This window comes from Mus caroli, unplaced genomic scaffold (assembly GCF_978045245.1).
Source record: "Mus caroli unplaced genomic scaffold, Mus_caroli_1 scaffold_1, whole genome shotgun sequence".
Taxonomy (NCBI): domain Eukaryota; kingdom Metazoa; phylum Chordata; class Mammalia; order Rodentia; family Muridae; genus Mus; species Mus caroli.
The window spans coordinates 34710431-34723084 of NW_028227256.1; the positions used below are offsets into that span (position 1 = coordinate 34710431).

The 12654-nt window shown below is 40.7% G+C and overlaps 1 protein-coding gene across 3 annotated transcripts in view; it reads right to left on the minus strand.

Moving 5' to 3' along the window:
* Tsga10 (testis specific 10) overlaps nt 1-12654 on the minus strand; it is a 101346-nt gene that overhangs the window by 54220 nt on the left and 34472 nt on the right. The window lies entirely within an intron of this gene.

Sequence of the window (12654 nt, forward strand, 5' to 3'; positions counted from 1 at the left end):
GAAGCAGGATCACGGATTCCTTGTTATCAAACTTTTAGGTTTATCCTGGGTTTTCACCTTGACAACTAAGTCTGCCATGAACAGCATTTTATTTACTCCACACACATTGTCTGGCATGTATAAGAACCCTGGCACTAGAAGCTGAGGAAGCAGTAGTGAACTAAGTTGCCATTGTCTATACCCTCAGGAAGTCCATAGTCCCCAAGTGTAGAAGTAAAGGGACCTCCATTCTTGATATATGGAAGTCCACTCACCAAGCTCACACTCAGGCATCTTAATGATAATAGGAAGCCACTTTATTTTTGTTCGTTTGGTTTGTTGGTTTGGTTTTATGAGACAGGATTTTTTCACATAGTCTGAGCTGTCTAGGAACTTGCTCTGTAGACTAGGCTGGCCTTGAATTGAGAGATTCAACTGCCTCTGCCTCCTAAGTGCTGAAATTAAAGGCATGTGCCATCACTGCCTGACAATTTACATATATGACAAAATGTATAGTAATTTGTATAGGATGTCTACCTGTACATAATCAGAGTCATAGCATGTATATAGTCATAGTGGGTTTGTCTGACTAGGTGGCCTACAAAAGAAAAGGATGCTACAAGATATCTTTATCACAGAGGGTAAGACTAAAATAGTCCATATAAGGCCACTGAGCTATGCCACTAGTGTAAGAACAGAATCTGGTGGTTGTTAAAAGCTTCAGGGAACTCTTCCTTGTGAAATTCCTAGTCAAAGTTGGTTCAAGTTAGATGCATGAAATTGTGTGACACTGACAAAACTTCTCTGGAGACACCACTCTCAGTCCAGGCAAAAGCCCATGCTCAGAATCAGTCCTGATGGAAAAGATCCCCCATCCCAAGTCACAGATTGGATTAGGGAACAATGCACTTTTAATAAGAGGTCAAACTAAATTAGATACCCCCAAATTCCAGAGTACAGCACTAACAGAAACTTTAAAACAGATGTTATTTAAATACAATCATAAAATAGAACACAAAATCAAAAGACAACATTTTAAAATATAATCACAAAATTAAACTAATATTAAGACTTTTAAAAGAACAAAGCTCAACAGACACGTTAACAGATAAAGCTAAAGAGACAACTGGCAAAATGGGGCAAACAAATCAGAGGAAATCACCTTTATTAAGAACACAGGTAAGAAGGTGAGAAACAGAGGGAAAGAGACATAAAGATGGAAATGTGAAGGTCTGTTATCTACCAAATCAAAATCAAAGAAAAAGACTCAAGGCAATGTTCAAATTAATGGTGGTTAATAAAAGATGAACTCTTAGAATAAGGAAGCACTAATCTGAATCTATTGTGGCAAATTTAAATAGATAGAAGTAAAGAACGTCAAAGGAATGAAAGGAGGGTAGGCATAGATTAACAAAAACTAAGGATATGCAAATATTATGGAACCCCACTTGCAAGTGAGCTAATTAAGAATATAATAACAGGAGCTATAGAGGTAGAAACACTTGTTGCTCTTGCAGAGGAGTCAAGTTCAGTTCCCAGCACCCAGAAGTGGTTCACATCCATTCCTAACTCCAGTTCAAGAGAGCTAATGTCTTCTTTTGACCTCCATGGGCACCAGACACACATGTGGCACATAGGCATACATGCAGACAAAATACTCATAAACATAAAAGAATATCACAAGAATGACAAAAGATGTTTGAACAGAGGTATCCTGTGTGAACCGACATGCTCCAGAAGACATGGCTTATTAAATGAAACTCTTAATGTTAGGCCTAGTGTTGTTTCTCTAAATGGTCATGTTGTCAAATTGTCTTCTAAATTTTTGTTTGTTTAATCCAGAGATATGAACTATTCCCAACCTTTGGCTCGGAAGCTTCTTGCTGCAGTGCATAGTTGGTTGTTAATGCAAAGGCTCCTACCTGCTCAGGGTGTTGAGAATAAGTGACTTGGGATGCTTAGGGAACATCATGAAAGAAAAGGTAGGGAGAATGTAAGAGGGTGGACAGGAGTGCAGCAAATGCTGTCTTCAGGACATTATATGAGATTGAACACATGAACTCACAACTATGCTTACCCACATAAGATCAAACCAATTAAAAATTCTAACATGGTGGTGCGAGTGACTCCCAAGGCCAAACCCCTAGCCAAGGATCTACTGGCAGTTGATTGCTACTATGAGAGGGAGACACACCTTTTTTTTCCAGGGGTGGCTGTTGGCAGTTTGTCTATGTCCCCAGCAGACAGCACCATGGCCATGTGCACACTGGCAGCACTGACTGGGTGTACTGAATAAGTGTGTGTGCACTCTCGAGTGTGCGTGTGCGTGCGTGTACTTGGAGGAAGGGAGCAGAAGAGTTAGCTATGGAATTTTCAAGTTAAAAAAAAAAGAACTTGACAGGGAAGTAAATTTCACTAAAAACACTATACAAATAGTAAAAATATAATACATACATATACATCAAAGTGAAATTCTTCAATGTCAAGTAAAACGCTTAAAGTCAGAATTAATGAGAACAGGGGAAACAAATTACACTGCAAGAATGGAGCCATACTCATAACCAGTAAATGAGTGGGTTCTTCCTTACATTTGTAGCCCCAAACTGAAAACAATCAAGATGTGCTTTCTTGCTTTCATGGTACCAGAAGGCACCAAGAATGCCTCCAAAGGAGGGAGGCAGCCAACAGTCCTACACAGTGATGATGCCTATAATCCATATCAATGGGCACCATGGCATGCAAACCCTAGAGTGCAGTAGTGGCACACATAGCTTGGTGGTAACCATCAACTCTCTAATTGGACTTAAGACCCACTGAGCAAGATGGAAACCATGCCTAGGACTGGAAACCTAGCTAATTATTCAGTGCTAATGAAGTCATGGCTATTGGAGCAGAATCTACACTCACTAATTTACTAAATCAGTATAATCCTCGACAATCTATAAACATCTGTCCTCATACCCACACTTCACCCCTCATCAAGATTTCTCTTTACAACAGATAGATACCATTACAGCACAAGTGATAGAAATGCAGAACTGTGCCAAAAGATACATCTACAAACAGTCCCATACCAAAGACTCAGGGAACATTGCAGAAGAGGGGGCAAAACGGTTGTAAGAGTCAGAGGCTCAGGTGTGAGACTGTGTCACCTAGTAACATCAGAAGCTAGACTCATGAAGTCTCACCAACACGACCACTCACATGCGATCCAAACACGTATGACACCCATGGACTCGCCATGGTAGATGGAGAAGCCCACAGGCCTCAAACCTACACAAGGGCAACTGAGGCACACTGGGAGTCAGAGAGATGGTATTCCCTTAGGAAAGAGCACACTAATTGGCTGTCCAGTGCCCATCAGTCAGCCCTGAAAACATACATACAAGTAACATTATGCAGACTAGAGAGGTTATACTTAGCAATATATATATATATATATATGTGTGTGTGTGTGTGTGTGTGTGTGTGAATATACACATATGCATGCAATAAGTTCGTGAAAATAAGAGGGTTATATGGGAGGGTGTGGAAAGAGAAAATGTTAAAATCTCAGAGATAAAAGAACAAATTGCCACATCAGGAGAATAGTTAAACTAGTGTGGTATAATCATCCCTTGAGTATTATTCAGCAGTAAAAAGTGACTTTTAAAATTGGGTGGGCAATTTTATTTTGCTTTTCAAATTTCACATTCCAGCATGTTCAGGTATCTTTTAGAGCAGTGGTTCTCAACTTTCCTACTGCTGTGACCCTTTAATACAGAGTCTCTATGAACACCACACATGTGGTCCCAATAAAAACTTTTAGATGGATTTACACGGTATTATTCTGACTTTTTAAACTTACCACAGAAACTCTTATCTGTATGACTATATCGATACGATTTTTGAAATGATAAAATTATAAGATAGGTTAGTGAGTGCCAGACATAAGATACTTGGAGGTAAGAAAATGAGATCTAACTATGAGAAGTACCACAGAGAATAACTTTATAGAGGTAATTCTGTATCTTTACTATGGTGACTGATATATTTATATGATAAAATAACATAGAATTATATGCACATTTGTGCCTATGTAGATTTCCTGATTTTGATTTTATAATCTAATTATGTAAAATATGATACTGGTAAAAATGGGCAAAGGATAAATGGACTTTTCTATATTTTCCAACTCCTTATAAGTTTTATTTTAAGGTATTAAATTCCAAGGTCTAGACCACGCAAGTAAATTATTAAGTTAAAAAAATAATCTATGGGAGCAGAAATCAGGTAACACTAATTTTTTACAAAAGTTCTGTAAAGGGGGCTGGAGAGATGGTGTGCTGGCTACTTTTATGTCAGCTTGGCACAAGCTAGAGTCATCTGAGAGAAAATAGTTTCAGGTGAGAAAAGGCTTCCACAATATCCTGCTATAAGCAAGCTTGTAGGGCATTTTCTTGATTAATGATTGACGTGGGAGGGCCCAATCCATTATGGATGGAGCACCCTCAAGGAGGTGGTCGTAGGTTCTAAAAGAAAGCAGGCTGAGCAAGCAAGGGGGAGGAAGCCAGTAAGCAGCATCCCTCCCTGACTCTGCATCAGCTCCTCCTCTAGGTCCCTGCCCTGTTTGAGTCTGGTTCACAACCATCTGTAATTCCAGTTCCAGGGAGTTCCATTCACAGACCTGATTAACTTCTGACTTCCACAGGCACCAGATGTGCATGTGGTGCACACACATACACACAGGTCAAACACATAAACATAAAATGAAGCAAATACATCTAAAAGTTATAAAAAGTTTCATTTACTTTATCAAGAAGCACACACACAGATACAAATCTGACAAAATATATGTTATAAAAAACAAAAGGGGTAGTTATTTCTCACACAGAAAAAGAATAAAAAATATGAAACTATATAGTCATCTAAATAGACAAATTAATAAATCACAACTAACTAAACCAAATCTTCGAGCAGACATGCAGAGATCTGATGATAGTAAGTTCCTGCATGTCCAAGCCTTGGGGGTTCTCAAAGCAGCAGGCATTCAAGACCATCCTCCAATCAAAGTCAGCCTGAAAGTCACGAGATACTCTCAAATCAAATAAAATAATCTTAACTAGTCCAGAATCTTGTGATTCAAGTGTCAAAAAACTCACCAGAGAAAATCCCCCAAGATATTTGGCTAAGCTACCTAATGTGTTTTCTCATATGCCCATTTTTTTTTGTTTTGATTTTTTACATATTCACTTTACATCCCAATCACTGCCCCCCTTCCAGTCACCCCCTCCCACGATCCTTCCCCCCATCCCCTCTCCACTTCTCTGAGCTGGTGGGAGCCCCCTTGGTATACCCCCAATCATGGCACTTCAACTTTTTGCTAGGCTAGGCACTTTCTTTACTACTGAGGCCAGACAAGGCAGCTTATCTAGAACATATGCCATATATAGGCAACAGCTTTTAGGATAGCCCTCCATTCCAGTTGTTCAGGACCCACATGAAAGTTAAGCTACACATCTGTTACATATGTGCTGAGAGACCTAGGTCCAGATGTGCATTCATATGCCCATTTTTGCATACTAAAAACATCTACTCAATTGGCAAGGTGGCTCAGTAGGTAAAGGCACTTAGCGCCCAGGCTAAGGCTCGGGTCCCTAACCTGCATTTGACCTCTCAGCATGCACTGTGGCACATGCACACACACACACTCATCAGCATCATCAACATCAAAGATAGTTTTAAAAACCCTTCATCTATGTGCAACCTGGACAGAAGACTTCCAACTAAGACTTTCAAAAGAACTGAAGGATCTCAAAAACACGTACACACCTGTTTATGCACAGCTGCTACCAAGCTGTGGAAAGAGTGAGGAGAATGTACATGTACAGGGGACAACATGGCTCAGCAGGCAAGGAAAAGCACTGGTTGCACAGGCCTAATGGACCAAGGTGGATCACCAAACTTCCCTACTTTGAAGGCCTTACAAAATGGAACAATCACAAATTAAAGAACCTGGGGACAACTTGCCACTGCCTCATGGTGAAAGACAAGCCTAGGAGGCAGTCATGGCAACGGGGGCCGGGGGAGGGGAGGGCCCTGTAGTGGGTAGTCATGGAGAGGGAGGAGCTGGGATGTTGACTAGTAAGTATTTCAGACAGCAGGGAGGTCAGTGGGGGACTTCATTCTAGGGATGGAATTTTAAACAGGATGAAAGAAAAATAAGCTGTTAATTTTATTCCATTGTCAAATTGGGCTTGTTTAAGATGCTTTCTTAAAAAATAGTATCTCTCTCAAACACTGAAACTCCTACTGTTAGACCAGTTAGTGGGGCTGGCTCAACAGTCAAAAGCAAGCCCTGCTCTTGGACCTGTTTGGTTCCCAGCACTCACATGGTGTGCCTACAACTACCAATAGCTCTGGCTCTATGGACATTTGAGATCTCTGACCTCACAGGCACCTAGAATCTGTATATATATCCATATACAGACACACAGACACATATAAACATGACTTGGCGGGAAGGTTGGGACAGGATTTCTCTGTGTAGCCCTGGCTGTCCTGGAATTCACTCTATAGCAGGCTGCCCTTAGCCTCAGATCTACCTGCTTCTGCCTCCCAAAGACTGGGATTAAAGGCTCAAGCATAATTAAAAGAAAACAAATCTTAAAAAAAAAAAATAAACAGAGTGGTTAAACTATGCCTTTAGTCTCAGAACTTGGGAGCATGGCAGGCAGATTTCTATGAGTCCTAGACCAGCCAGGGCCATACAGTGAGACCCTGTCTCAAACATTAGTTAACCAGGTTAGTACAGGTGTACAAGTGAACATGCGTAAATATCAATGAACTATTTTTGAGACTTAGGAAAGCAAGCAGAAAAGCATTTTTGTGTCTATTCCGTGGTAATTCTAAATCTACTACATGGCTTTCTTTCTTTATACAGTCTTATTTTCAAAAATCATCTAGCATTTAGTTCAGAAGTATTTTCCATTACTGCTTGACTGCAAACATTTTTACCCAATTCTTAGAGAACTTCACTGAGACCTGTATTAATTAATATAAAAAGTTAAATAACCAAATAAAATATCTACAAAGGACGTGAACAGACAATACACAAAGAAGCTCTAGAAATGGCTCAAAAAGGTACTAAAAGGGTACATTAGGAAATCAGAGACAAACAATAATAAATATTCACTAGAAGGCAGAACAGTAACAACAACAAAAACCCGCTTATACAACTGCTGTCAAGTGGGGTTCTAGAAGAAATTAAGAATTAGATAAAATTATAATAGTAATTGTCTTAGTCAGGGTTTCTATTCCTGCACAAACATCATGACCAAGAAGCAAGTTGGGGAGGAAAGGGTTTATTCCGCTTACACTTCCATACTGCTGCTCATCATCAAAGGAAGTCAGGACTGGAACTCAAGTAGGTCAGGAAGCAGAAGCTGATGCAGAGCCATGGAGGGATGTTCCTTACTGGCTTGCTTGCCTTGGCTTGCTCAGCCTGCTCTCTTACAGAACCCAAGACTACCAGCTCAGAGATGGTCCCATCCACAAGGGGCCTTTCCCCCTTGATCACTAATTGAGAAAATGCCTTACAGTTGGATCTCATGGAGGCATTTCCTCAACTGAAGCTCCTTTCTTTGTGATAACTCCAGCTGTGTCAAGTTGACACAAAACTAGCCAGTACAATTGACCCCTTGTCAACTTGACACACAAATACATCACTAGTAAGCCTCAACCCTTAGTTCTTATTCATCCCCAAGATCTTAAATAACTTTAAAAGTCCCACAGTCTTTACATATTAAAAGTTCAATCCTTTTAAAATATCCAGTATCTTTTAAAATTCAAAGTACTTTAAAATTCAAAGTCTCTTAACTGTGGGCTTCACTAAAAAACTTCCTTCAAGAGGGAAAAATATCAGGGCACAGTCACAATCAAAAGCAAAAATCAATCTCCAACCATCCAATGTCTGGGATCCAACTCACGATCTTCTGGGCTCCTCCAAGGGCTCGGGTCACTTCTCTAGTCATGCCCTTTGTAGCATAGACGTTGTCTTCTAGACTCCAGCTGCCTGTACTCCACTGCTGCTGCAGTTCTTGGTAGTCATCTCATAGTACTGGCATCTCCAAAATGCTGCTGTCTTCCAATGTAACTTGGCCTCAACAATAGTCTCTCATAGGCTCTCTCCATGGTGCCAAGCCTCAACTCCTTTGCATGGCCCCTTCAGTCCTGGGCCGTCAATTGCAACTGAGGCTGCACCTTCACCAATGTCCTTCCATGGCCTCTCACAGTGCCAAACCTCAGCTGCTCTGCATGATCCCTTCATGCCTTCAAAACCAGTACCACCTGGGTGACCCTTACACATTACCAAGCCCTGCTGCAGCAGGAGTACAACCTTGGCCATCTCTGGAACACAGCCTCTTTGTGCTTTCAGAAAACACTTACCAGAAGATGTCACCTCAATGATGCTGGTCTTTTCTTAATCACCTCTAATTTCTTAGCTCCAGCTAACCAGCATCAATAGTGCCAGTAATGCAAAGGTTTTGCTTTAGTAGTTCTGGTATCTTGTTAATCACAGCTGATTCTTCAGCCCCAGCTAACCAGAACCACAGAATAATCAAACTCCAAAATAGCAATGGCCCTGAAAAGAGTCTTTAATTTTCCCTCTGAAATTTCACAAACCAGGCCTCCATCTTCTGCACTGTTCTCAACATTATCTTCCAAGCTATTACACAACATGACAGAGCTCTTAACACCGAATGGATCTTCTAGCCCAAAGTTCCAAAGTCCTTCCACAGTCCTCCCCAAAACATGGTCAGGTTGTCACAGGAATACCCCACTATGATGGTACCAATTTGTCTTAGTCAGGGTTTCTATTCCTGCACAAACATCATGACCAAGAAGCAAGTTGGGGAGGAAAGGGTTTATTCAGCTTACACTTCCATACTGCTGTTCATCACCAAAGGAAGTCAGGACTGGAACTCAAGCAGGTCAGGAAGCAGGAGCTGATGCAGAGGCCATAGAGAAATGTTCTTTACTGGCTTGCTTGCCTTGGCTTGCTCAGCCTGCTCTCTTATAGAACCCAAGACTACCAGCCCAGAGATGGTCCCATGCACAAGGGGCCTTTCCCCCTTGATCACTAATTGAGAAAATGCCTTACAGTTGGATCTCATGGCAGCATTTCCTCAACTGAAGCTCCTTTCTCTGTGATAGCTCCAGCTGTGTCAAGTTGACACAAAACTAGCCAGTACAGTAATATATCTTAATTTTTCAACAGTATAAACTATTATCATATTAGATTTATAAGAATCTAGAATCACTGGATGGTAGCTTCCTATCCACAATACTTACTTTAATGGTATAGGGCTTAATTTTTTCTGAGAACTCTAAGAAGACAAGCATCAGAAATTATAGTTATATTATTGAATAAACAATCATTGCAGAAAACTATTTGGACATTTCTTGTCCAGTTAAAGACATACTTATCATGTAGCCCCAAAATTCCACTACTGACCCTCCAAAATAAAAAAAAAAAAAGATGGCTATAAGCCAACAACATGTACAGGTGCTAGAGACAGCTCAGAGGTTAAGAGCACTTGGTGCTCATAGAGAGAAGCTGATGTGCTGTATGGCTCAGCACTTGTATGGCAGCTTGCACCTGTCTCTAACTCCAGTTCCAGAGGATCTGATGCCCTTGTCTGGCCTCCATAGTAACTGCACACGCGTGATGCACAGACATAATGCAGGCAATATGCTCATATACACAAAACAAAAATAAGTAAAAAACAAAAGATTTATACAAAAAATATATACACATCTTATTCCTTACAGTAAAAAAAACCAAAGTAATTAACCCGAACATTCACCAGCTGAAGGAATACGTGTAGTTTTATCAATTCCACAGGACAATACTTAGCAATTTAAAAAATATTAAATCACTTACATAAGTGATAACACAGATGACTCTAAACAGCATTGTGTTGCAAAAATAAGACATATTTTTGAAAAGCATATTATCCTAGTAACATGTAGACACTTTTAGTTTCCTGCCCCAAAGGACCATAAAATGACTGTGTAAGAAGTCCATGCAGAGAAATTTTAATAAACAATAAATAGTTTCCTCAGTCTTTAAAAGAATCAGCAGGCCAGGTGCTGGCGGCGGCGCACGCCTTTAATCCCAGTAAAAAGGCAGAGGCAGGAAGATTTCTGTGAGTTCAAGGCCAGCCTTGTCTACAGAGCAAGTTCCAGGACAGTCAGGGCTACACAGAGAAACCCTGGATGGGGGAGAGGGCAGGGTAGTGGAGAGAGGGAGGGAGAGGAAGAGAGAGAGGGAGAGGGAGAGGAAGAGGAAGAGAGGGGAGGAAAAAGTTCTGTCAAAAATGTAACTTTCTTGATATTAGTCATAAACATATAGTAGAGAATAAAAACATAAAGCAAGCATATTGAGTATGTTGTATTTTAAAATATGAGGTACATTAAGGATTAATATGTATAACTCAAAAGGAGTTTTCTAGCCATCCTAGAAATCAGCATGTAAGTTTCTAGAAGGAAATTTAAAATAAATCTACCATACTCCCCAGTTATACAATTCCTGAGGACTTACCACAAGGAATCTAAGCCAAAGTATCCCAGAGATTCTTGCTACTGTGTCTACTGCAGCACTCTCCGAAGTATCCCAGAGATTCTTGCTACTGTGTATACTGCAGCACTCTCCGAAGTAGTTATGGGAAATGTATGGAACCAACTAAGTGCCCATCAACAGGAATGGATAAAGAAAATATGGTATACCCACACAGTGGAATTTTATGCAGTCATAAGAAAGAATGAAACTACATTTGCTGTAGGAAAATAAAATCAAATAAGGGCCATTATATTAAATGAATTGTTAGACCCAGAAAAACAAATATCATATTGCTTCTCGTCTGTAGACTCTAGATTTTATACAGATGCATAAAATCATGAATGAATCATGACATGAAAGTAGAAGCAAAGTGTCTTGAGGGACAATGGGGCTAATAAAGAGAGAAGGGGAAAGTAGGCCTGTGTGAGAAAAAAGAAATATGTATATAAATATATATATATATATATATATATATATAAACATATACTGACCATATATATGTGTGTGTGTTCATAAAAATAGCCTTATGAAACCTAATATTATGCTTAATGAATAAATGTCAATTACGGGGAGAGAGGCACTGCATATAAGTGAGACAATTCTCCAAAGAGTACACACCATAACCAGGAAGTACAGAAACCAAAGAGGACATACCATAACCAGGAGGTACAGGAACCAAAGAGGACATACCATAACCAGGAAGTACAGGAAATGGTACTCAGGTCATGACACATTATGGAAATACAAATCCAAACCCCAATGTGATGCCTCGCACCTTCTAGAATGACCCCCCAAAACAACAGAAAATAACAAATGTTCACACGAATACGTAGAAATTGCACCCCTTGCACACTGTTAGGGTAGAAGTAAGATAGAGCCCCTCTGAAAACAAGGGTTACACAAACACAAACCCAGACATATCTTGGGAGAGAGGCTCTTAATTGTAAAGATGCCTCCATTAGATTGGCTTGCAATCAGATAGCATTTTCTTGATTAGTAACTGATGTGGGAAGGTCCAGGCCACTGTAGGTGGGCCACCCTAGGTAAGTGGTTATGGTGTAGATAAGCTAGGAAACTGAATGAGTCACGGGGACAGGGGACAAACTGGTAAACAGCATTTCCCAATGGGCTCTGCTTCAACTTCCCTCAACGGACTGTGACCCAGGGTAGATAAGCCAACTAAAACCTTTCTTCCCCAAGTTCCTTTTGGTCATGGTTTTTATTACAACAATAGGAAGCAAGCAAGTTAAGATAGCCAGTTTAGTGTTTCATTCTCAAAAATAAAAACAAATTTCTTTAACAACATGGCATGTCAGGATGATGGCCGAGGTCTGTGATCCCAGAAATCAGTAGGCTGAGGCAGAGCAAAACAAAGAAAAAAGAAATAACAACAACAAAAATCAGTAACAAATACAGTATGGCAGAAAAGAGTCCAGCCTTCATCTTTCTAACACACACACACACACACACACACACACTCACACCTGAGACATCTGGAGGCCCTAAGAACAAGTATCAGCCATGTATGGGCTGCTGCCTGGATCACCAATGGCCTACTCTGCATGAGAAATTGGCAGCTTTCACCATGAAATTACCACCGTCAATTCCCACCACAAGTCAGTCAGCTAAATGGGGAGAAGCTGCTATGGCCTTTCTCTCAAAAAGGAGTCATTATTGTCTACTGCCCTTGGGCTGTGACCACTCCTCCAATGTCCACATGTGTTTCAAACCACAGAGTAATAAGCAACATAGGCTTGCTTGCAGCTCAGATACCAGAAGCAGCACTTCCATGTGCTGTGCATGTTGTGCATACACATATGTGCATGTGTGGTGCATACACCCTGCACACTATAACTGTACCAGTGCTCCACAAACACCCAGGAGCAGATATCTGGTATGGAAGCAGGGTGAGCTAGCTGATGCCCTGAGCTCTAGAGTCACTGCCACTCCACACATTTCACTTTCACACGGAGTTCCCCAGTCACCCTACAAAGATCACTACCAGTGTTGCAGCAAACACATCTGTGCATCCATCCTTAGAGCAAAAGCAGCCAAGCACAAGGATACTGGAC